This window comes from Fukomys damarensis, unplaced genomic scaffold, assembly GCF_012274545.1.
Source record: "Fukomys damarensis isolate Sample0158 unplaced genomic scaffold, DMR_v1.0_HiC HiC_scaffold_23, whole genome shotgun sequence".
NCBI lineage: Eukaryota > Metazoa > Chordata > Mammalia > Rodentia > Bathyergidae > Fukomys > Fukomys damarensis.
Window position 1 is genome coordinate 7,749,729 of NW_022900935.1, and position 8,347 is coordinate 7,758,075.

Sequence of the window (8,347 nt, forward strand, 5' to 3'; positions counted from 1 at the left end):
ACCAGCAGAGCCCGGATGACTATTGTCCTGCAGGAGACCAGGAGCTCACGCTCTTGCTGGTGCTGTAGCCTGGAAATCTGAGGTCAACTTCTGCTGATGCCGTCACTGCCAGAGCTAGAGTTCCTGAGAGCCCATAGTGCGGAGACTTCTGTGTACCTTCCCCCATCACTGCTGGAAGAGCAGTAGAATCCTGCTTCTACCCTATTATTTTTGCTGCGGCAGCAGCTGCTGCTCCTACCCTGACTGGAGAAAGGAAAAAAGGCTTTTCCCTTCTGCTTTCCAAACTCTTTCCAGTGACACTCATTGGCATAACCTAATGAGTCAGTTGATAAAAGAATCTGCAAAATATAGTTTACAGGCTTCTAGAGCCTTGCTATGTGGAGGGGAACATAGTTGAATGAATAGCAGTGATGGGTACTATAACTTCAGAGTACTGAAGACTGGAGTTTCAGCTACCTTCCTGCTGTGTCTGCTTGACTTCAGAACTAGCCCAACAATCTTCCTGCCCCGCTGCTAGATTTCTAGAAAGGGGTTGAGGTAGGAGGACTACCACCATTGTAAAGGAAAAGGAAAGTATCCTCAGGAAAAAGAGCAGGACTTATTTCCCATTTACAGCTCAGCTGACCAAACCGATGGTGTTGATTGCCCTCAGCACTGCAGTGGCAGGGGTGAGATGAGGTAAGAAGTAGAGATGAGGTATAGATGTGGTCTGTTCCTAAGACTTACAGAAGAGAGATCCTGTATGAGCAGCTGTTTGTCTCTGTGATGAAATACCTGACATAAACAACTAAAAAGAGGATTGATCTACTGTGGCTTATGGTCTCAGAAGTTTCAGTCCATGATTGGCCAGCTCTGTTGCTTTCAGGCCTGCAGTGAGGCAGAAACTTCATAGCAGAAGGGCACACAGATAAAAGCTGCTTACCTCATGACAGGCAGGAAGCAGGAAGAGCAAGAAGAGTCAGAGAAGAAGAGATCGGAGACCAGATTCAGTTCCCATGACCCTCATCCTCCAACTAGCCCTAACACAAATACCCTAACAGTGCGTTCAGCCACAAACTCAATGAATTAATCTATTGATGATGTTAGTGCCCCCCAAGATCTAATCACTTTACCCAAACACCACCCATGAACACGTGAGCCTTTGAAAGGAAAAATTTTTAATTCAAATTACAATAGATAGTATAGTCCAAATGATGACCAATGAAACTTTCTGCAATGATAAAAGCGTTCTATATCTATCCTATCCAATATGATAGCTACTAGTCATGTGTGGCTATTGAGCACTTGAAATGTGCCTAGTGCAAGTAAGGGACTGAATTTTAAATTTTTTTCTAATTTTTTTTTTTGAGACAGGGTCTCACAGTGTAGTTGAGACTGACCTGGGATTCATTATGTAGCCCAGGGTGGTCTTGAACTCACAGCGATCCTCTTGCCGTAGCCTCCCAAGGGCCGGAATTACAGGCGTGCGCCACCACGCCCGGCTTTAATTTTTTCTTTCTTTCTTTTTTTTTTGTGGTCCCAGGGATCCATCTTAGGCCCTTGAGCTTGCAAGGCAGGCCCTGGAACCACTGAGCTAAATCCCCAGCCCCCAATTTTTTTCTAATTTAAATTTAAGTAATCACACGTGGATGGCTGCTGCTGGATTGGACAATGCAGCCATCAACGTTAAAGCCACAGGTAAAGATGGTAGATAAGATTGGGAGTGGCAGGCTCACTGGGACCCTTGCTAAGGAACATGGCATGCTGCCAACTGGGGATGTACAGAAAAATGTCCCTTGATACCTAACGGAATGGCTTGGAATTGAGCATCTGTCCAGGAGGTCCTTCAGGGATCTCCTTTCTGGCTCAGAGTGTACAGACGAGGAATTGGATATGTGGTGATGAGACTAAAATTTACTGCCCCCACCAGAACAGCCACACTGATCATTAACATATTGAAGCAGCTCTATATACTTACTGCCCCTGACTGTGTACGGTTACCCAGCCACTCTTCGCTCACCCCTAGCACTCCTCAGACTTTTCAGCTGCCTCTGGCTTGGCACAGCACGACACTTTCAGGACTGACTCATGGAATGACTTCTGATGGGTCAGAACTGGTGCCATTCTGCAATTTGGAACATTACCCCAGTCTTGGGCACTACAAGTCCAGCCACTGGTAAGTGATTGCTCATACAGGACCTGCTGGAAACCACCAACTCAACTCACCCTGGGGCCTCTTGTGAGAAGCTTTTCCTCTCTCCCGCCTCCCTAAAACCTCCACCAGAGAAGCCGTCACAAGGAATGGGGTATGTAAGTGCTCTTACCAGCCTCCATCCGCTGCAGCCTTAAGCCTGCTTTTCATGGGATGGGTTCTGGGAAAGAGCATTGAGTAACTTATGAAAAAACTTAACTTATTTGGATGGAATTTTAGTAACTAAATGTGATTGAAATTATAAACTCTGCTTTTGGATATGGATGGGTGAGACAATGACAGGAATCATTCATCACCCTTGGTCTTGGTGCTGACTTCCTGGTTGGCCTTTATCTCAAGTTGGCCATGGCCAGTCCCTGGCACCCCTTCTTTTATCCAGGCCCTGGGATGTCCAGTCACTCGACCAGTGATACCCTATCTTTCCATCCTTCGGGTCCCACCTCCCACCCATCTACACATACACACACACACACACACACACACACACACACACACACACACACACCAGCACGTCTAGCAGCCCTCAAAACCTCCAAGGACCGTTGTGAATCCAGGAGCAGATCGAGTGTACAGAAGCCAGCCAGGCTAGGCAAAGAAGTCTTGTCAGTAGAGCAGACATGGGTGGATGGTGGTGCCCCAGAAATAAAGCCCCGTGGTCTCTCGCTGTGGAAGCCCGGGGCACGCCCTTCCCTCTATCACGATTTCTTGGCTGTTCAACCCTTTCTGGAGTCCTTGAGGTATCCTTGAGGTAACACCTCTAACGTGTCACCCTGACTTTTTGCACCCCTCACCTTGCTTTAGTCCCTTAGCTTCCACCCCTTTCCCCTTGTTTCAGGGGCCTGCAGCCAGGGGCATCACAATATATAAAGGCCATTCAAGGTCAGAGACAGGAGATGCAGTGATAGGCAGCTGCCAGTAGAGGGGACAATGAGTCCACTTTGTAGAGACCTTTGAGTGGCCCCCAAAGGCCTTTGAGGGGAAGATGAATAGGGGAGCCGGGCAGTGGAAAAAGAATTCTTCCTTGCAGTATTTCATCCAGCCAGGGGAAGGAGGGTGCACAAAAAGATAGTGGGATGGGAAGTCTGAACTTTTGATTCAATTACAACTACATCCTTCAGTTTGCTCACTGTGTGACCTCGGGCAAGTCACTTAACCTCTTGCTTGCTCATTTATAAAACTGGAATAAATCTAGAACTCTCTCACAAGATTGTTGTGAGGATTAAATGCAGAATTCCATCTCAAATGCTTGAAACATTTGTACATATACAGTTGCTATGTTTTTTTCTGTTATTACTTTCACGTCACTGAGCAGAGCTAAGGGCCACAAATAGAGTTCCAGGATAGCACATAGACATGCTTCGGGCCACAGGGGTTCTGACATGTACTGGTACCCTGTCATATACTGTATAGGAGAGGTATCTGTGTATCTTCGGGAGTTTGTAGCAGTCCTGGGAACAGAAAGCATTAGAGACCAGAATACAAGACAGCCCAGGAAATTGAGTCCATTCGGATGCCTCAGACAATGGGAGGAGTATCTTAGCAAGGCATGCACTTTTGAGCACCGTGGCCTCCACAGATGGCCAGTTTGCCCTGAGGACTCACTGATGGTCCTCACAAGTGTTGGGGTCAGAGATGGATCCTTAAGTGCATATGTTGGAAGCCAAGGGGACCTTAAAAGGTTGACTCTGACCAGGACAATTAGTCTCTGTTCTTGCTCTTCGGGTGCCATGGCCATGTGTACAGCGGCAACAGACATGCAGTGTGGGTCTGGAAGATGAGAACAATAGTTAAAATCAAGGATCCAGGATATGGACAGAGAAAGCTCTGTACTTATCAAACATGTGGCCTTGGATAAATCACTAACCTCTTTGACCTTCTGTTTCTTCATTTTTAAACAAATTCAATTATATAGTAGCTTCCTTTTGGGGTTAATATAAGGATATCGAAGCACTGTCCATATAAAACATATGACACATAGTCAACATTCAGTAAGTGCTTGCTGCTGCCCAAGCCTGAATGACTGCAGTTAGGACACATGCAAGTTTTCAAGGTGGAGAACTATCCACAGGGGCACCTGCGTGGGGTTAGCTTTCTCCCTTGCCACTGGACCAGACATGAGCTTCCCTGGTCCCACATTTTCACAGCTGTCCCCAACCCAGGCAGAGCCCTGGATAGCTCTGGCTTTGTAGGCAGCCACACAGGGCCCACATCCTGAGTCAAAGTTGGCTATCACCACCCTGAAATTCTTAATAAAATTTTAACAAAGACTGTACATTTTCATTTTGCATGGGGTCCCCTGGAGTTAGGATATATTTGCTATTCCTAGTCTAATTTGTGATTATTTTCTCAGTGACCACTTCCTCAAACAGTAAGTACACTGTGCTATCTCTCCACCCCTTTTTATTTTTATTTCAAGACAGGGTCTCACTAAATTGTCCAGCTTGGGCTCAAACTTGCTCTCCTCCTGTCTCAGGCTCTTTTTTTTTTTGGCACTGGGGACTGAACTCGGGTCCTTGCTCTTGCAAGGCAGGCCACCAAACCACTGAGCTAAATCCCCGGCCCCTCAGGCTCTTATGTAGCTGGGATTACAGATATGTGTCACCACACCCTGCTACACTAACTTCTTTAAAAATACTTATGAGGGCTGGGGATTTAGCTCAGAGGTTCGGTGGCCTGCCTTGCAAGCGCAAGGACCCGAGTTCAATCCCTGGTGCCAGCCCCCGCGAAAAAAATACGGCTGGGGCCCGGGATTTAGTTCAGTAGCACTGCACCTGCCTCATAAGTACAAGGTCCTGAGTTGGATCCCTAATACCAAAAAACAAAAACAAACAAACAAACAAAACTTATGGCTTAATAGTTATATGGCTTTTAATTTATTTATTTTGTCTTTATAACATTTTAACCTTTTCAAAGTGTTTCTCATAAAGTTTTATTATATTACTTTTTTTTTTTTTTGGTTTTTTGAGACAGGGTCTCACTGTGTAGTTGAGACTGAACTGGGACTCACTGTGTAGCCCAGGTTGGTCTCAAACTCAAAGTGATCCTCCTGCCTCAGCCTCCCGTATTATATTACTTTTAATAATACCCATTTTCTCCTGACATACATTATCTTAAGAGGGTGGTTACTCAGTTTTTGCATAATGCATTTTATTCACTGATCAAAATACAGCAGCCAAATAACACTACTCTTAAGTTATGAAACACTGTTACATTTGGTATAGATCCTTTTAGGTTAGGCATCTGTTCATCTGCCTGCCTACCAATCTAAAGTTAAACATGTATATCTACATTTTTCTGTCTCTGTAATTTTTAACCTATATTTGTTATATATTTTGGTCATCCTTCTAAGACAATATACATTTTTTTCTACAAAATCATTTGCAGTGGCTGTTTTCTATTTCATATATGCACTGGAGTGTATTAAGCCAATCTGCTCTTGTTGGATTTTGAAGTGTTGTTTCCATTTTTATGCATCGTGGTATAAGGATGTCATGGTTATGCATTAGTTCACATTCATGATTTACCATCAGGACGAATTGCGGAAGAGGAAACTTCTGGGTCAAAAGTTGTGACGGCTTAAGAACTTTTCATAAAGTTTTTGACTGTGAACTATATCATCACGGTATAAAATTCAAAAGATACAGATGGATTCACAGTGAAGTCTCTTTTTGCTCCCTCACCCCCCTCCTCAAACATCCTCTAGCCACGTCCTCGCCAAGGTTAGCTAATAGTACCAGATGTAAGGGACATCTTTAAGTTACTGATGTAAGACAACAGATTGCTCTCTAGTAAATACACAGTGTAAGAGACTGCATGTCTTCGGCAACATTGCTACAGTATACTTTATTTGTTTATTTGTTTGCAGGGCTGGGGATCAAAGCCAGGGTCCTGTACATGGTGGGCAAGACTTCTACTACTGAGCTACATTTCTGGTCCTAGTGCTGTTAATTTGATTTTTAATTTTGATTTTTTTTTTTTCTTGGTACCGGGGATCGAACTTGGGACCTTGCACCTTCAAGGCAAGCGGCAGCACCACTGAGCTAAATCCCAGCCCACTTGATTACTTTTTTACATTTACATTTTGCTTAAATTATTTAACATTTAATGTCACTTTTTCCATGCTTTTTTAGCTATAAGAGCAATTCATGTTTATTGTAATAAATTAAAATAATAAAGACTATAGAATAAAAAGTAAAAATTGTCCCCTATTACCCTATTCTAAACCTGTTGCTTCTTCTTTGTAATCTTTACTTCCTTCCAAGCCATTTTCTTCACTTACAAATACACACACTCACACATGCGTGCACAGACACACACACACACACATCCCACAAGCTTGCTCCTAATTCATTTAATCATTCCCCTATTAATGGATGTTGTTATGATTTGAATATGCTTTGAGTCTGTCCCCAAGGACTTATGTGTTGAAATGTAATCCCCATTATGAGCAATTAAGAGAGCAAGAACTTAATCTGATCCTGCTGCTTAGAGGTAAGGATTTGAGAGGTGATTAGGGTGACATGAGGTCATCGGGACGGAGCCCCAGTGACTGGACTCTGCTGGCTTCATGAGAAGAGGAAAGGAGACCAGAAGACACACGCACACACGTGCACATGCATGCGCACGTATTCTCCTGGCCTCTTGCCCTGTGGTGCCCTTCACAGCCTTGGGACCCTGTCAGCAATGCTACCCTCAGGTGTAGACCCTTGACCTTGGACTAGAATTGTGAGCCAAAATAAGCTTCTCTTTTTATAACTTACTCAATCTCAGGTATTTGGTTATAGTGACACAAAAAGACTAACATAGCTATTTCTAATTATTTTATACTTTTCACTATTAGAACTTTGCTTTATAGGTACTGAATGCCTTCTGTAGGGTAAGTTCCTACAGTTGGTCCCTACTGGTTAACAAGGTCACCAAAGTACATCAGTTATTTCCTACGACTCAGCCCAATTGGGCATCCTCTGTTTTTGAAATTTGCCAACTTAATGAAAAATTATATCTTGTTATTGATTTAATGTACATTCCCTGATTATTGTTGAGGTTGTGTATCTTTTGTTTGGATTGGTTTGTTTGGTTGGTGGGTGGTTTTGTTTGTTTTTGTTTTTTGATATGGACTATGTAGTCCAGGCTGGCCTTGAACTCACTGTGTGGCACAGGCTGGCCTCAAACTCTCAGTGATCCTCCTGTCTCAGCCTCCCAAGTGCTAGGATTATAGGCATGCATCACTATGCCCTGCCTTGTATCTTTTCATGGGATATTTGACCTCTCCTATTTATTTGTGACTGGTCTTTTCAAATCCCTGAGTTAGTTTTCATTTGGGTTATCTTTTTCTTATTTGTGCTATCTTCTTATATACTATAGATAACAATCTTTAGCCTACTACATAGGTAGTAAATATTTTTCTCTGTGTCTCTGAACTTTGTTCAGAATTTTTCTGGCACACAGAAATCTCTCATTTACATAGTAGAGTTCTACCTTCCCTTCTGGCATTTTTATAGTTTTCCTATGTTCAGATCTTTGCTCAGTTTGCAATTTTTTTTGATAAATGTTGTGAGGTAGATATCTAACTTTTTTCTTCTTCTTTTCTTCCTTAAATCTATTTCTAGCCAGGTACGGTGGCACATACCTGTAGTTTAGCACTTGGGAGCCTGAGGCAGGAGGATTACTGGGAGTTCAAGACCTGCCTGGGATACATAAAAAGACCCTGTCTCCAATAAAACCAAAACCAAAACCGAAAGATCTAAGTGGGTTGAAATCATTTTTGTATGGTCAAGGTGAAAACAGCAAGATAGAAATTCCCTGGGAGAGAGGATTTGGTAGGAGTTGTGTAGGAACATGTAGTGGTAATTTATCTTTCACTGTGTCCCACACTCAAATCAGTTCGGCTGTCCTCTGGTGACAGAACTCTGGGTGTCAGGTTGTTGATACTTATAGACTGCATTTTCTGTTGAGGACCATGATCTAGAGTCGGGGAAATGGAGGCCAAAGGAGAAGGAAAGGAGAGTAATGGACGAGCTTGGGTGAGGCCTGCGGGGTATGGTGTGAGGAACATTGAATGGAAAGGAAAATGGCTGTGGAATAAATTAAATGTGAAAATACAGGGTGGTTGCATAACAGAAGTATTTTTCCTACCTAAAAAAAAAAAAAAAAGAA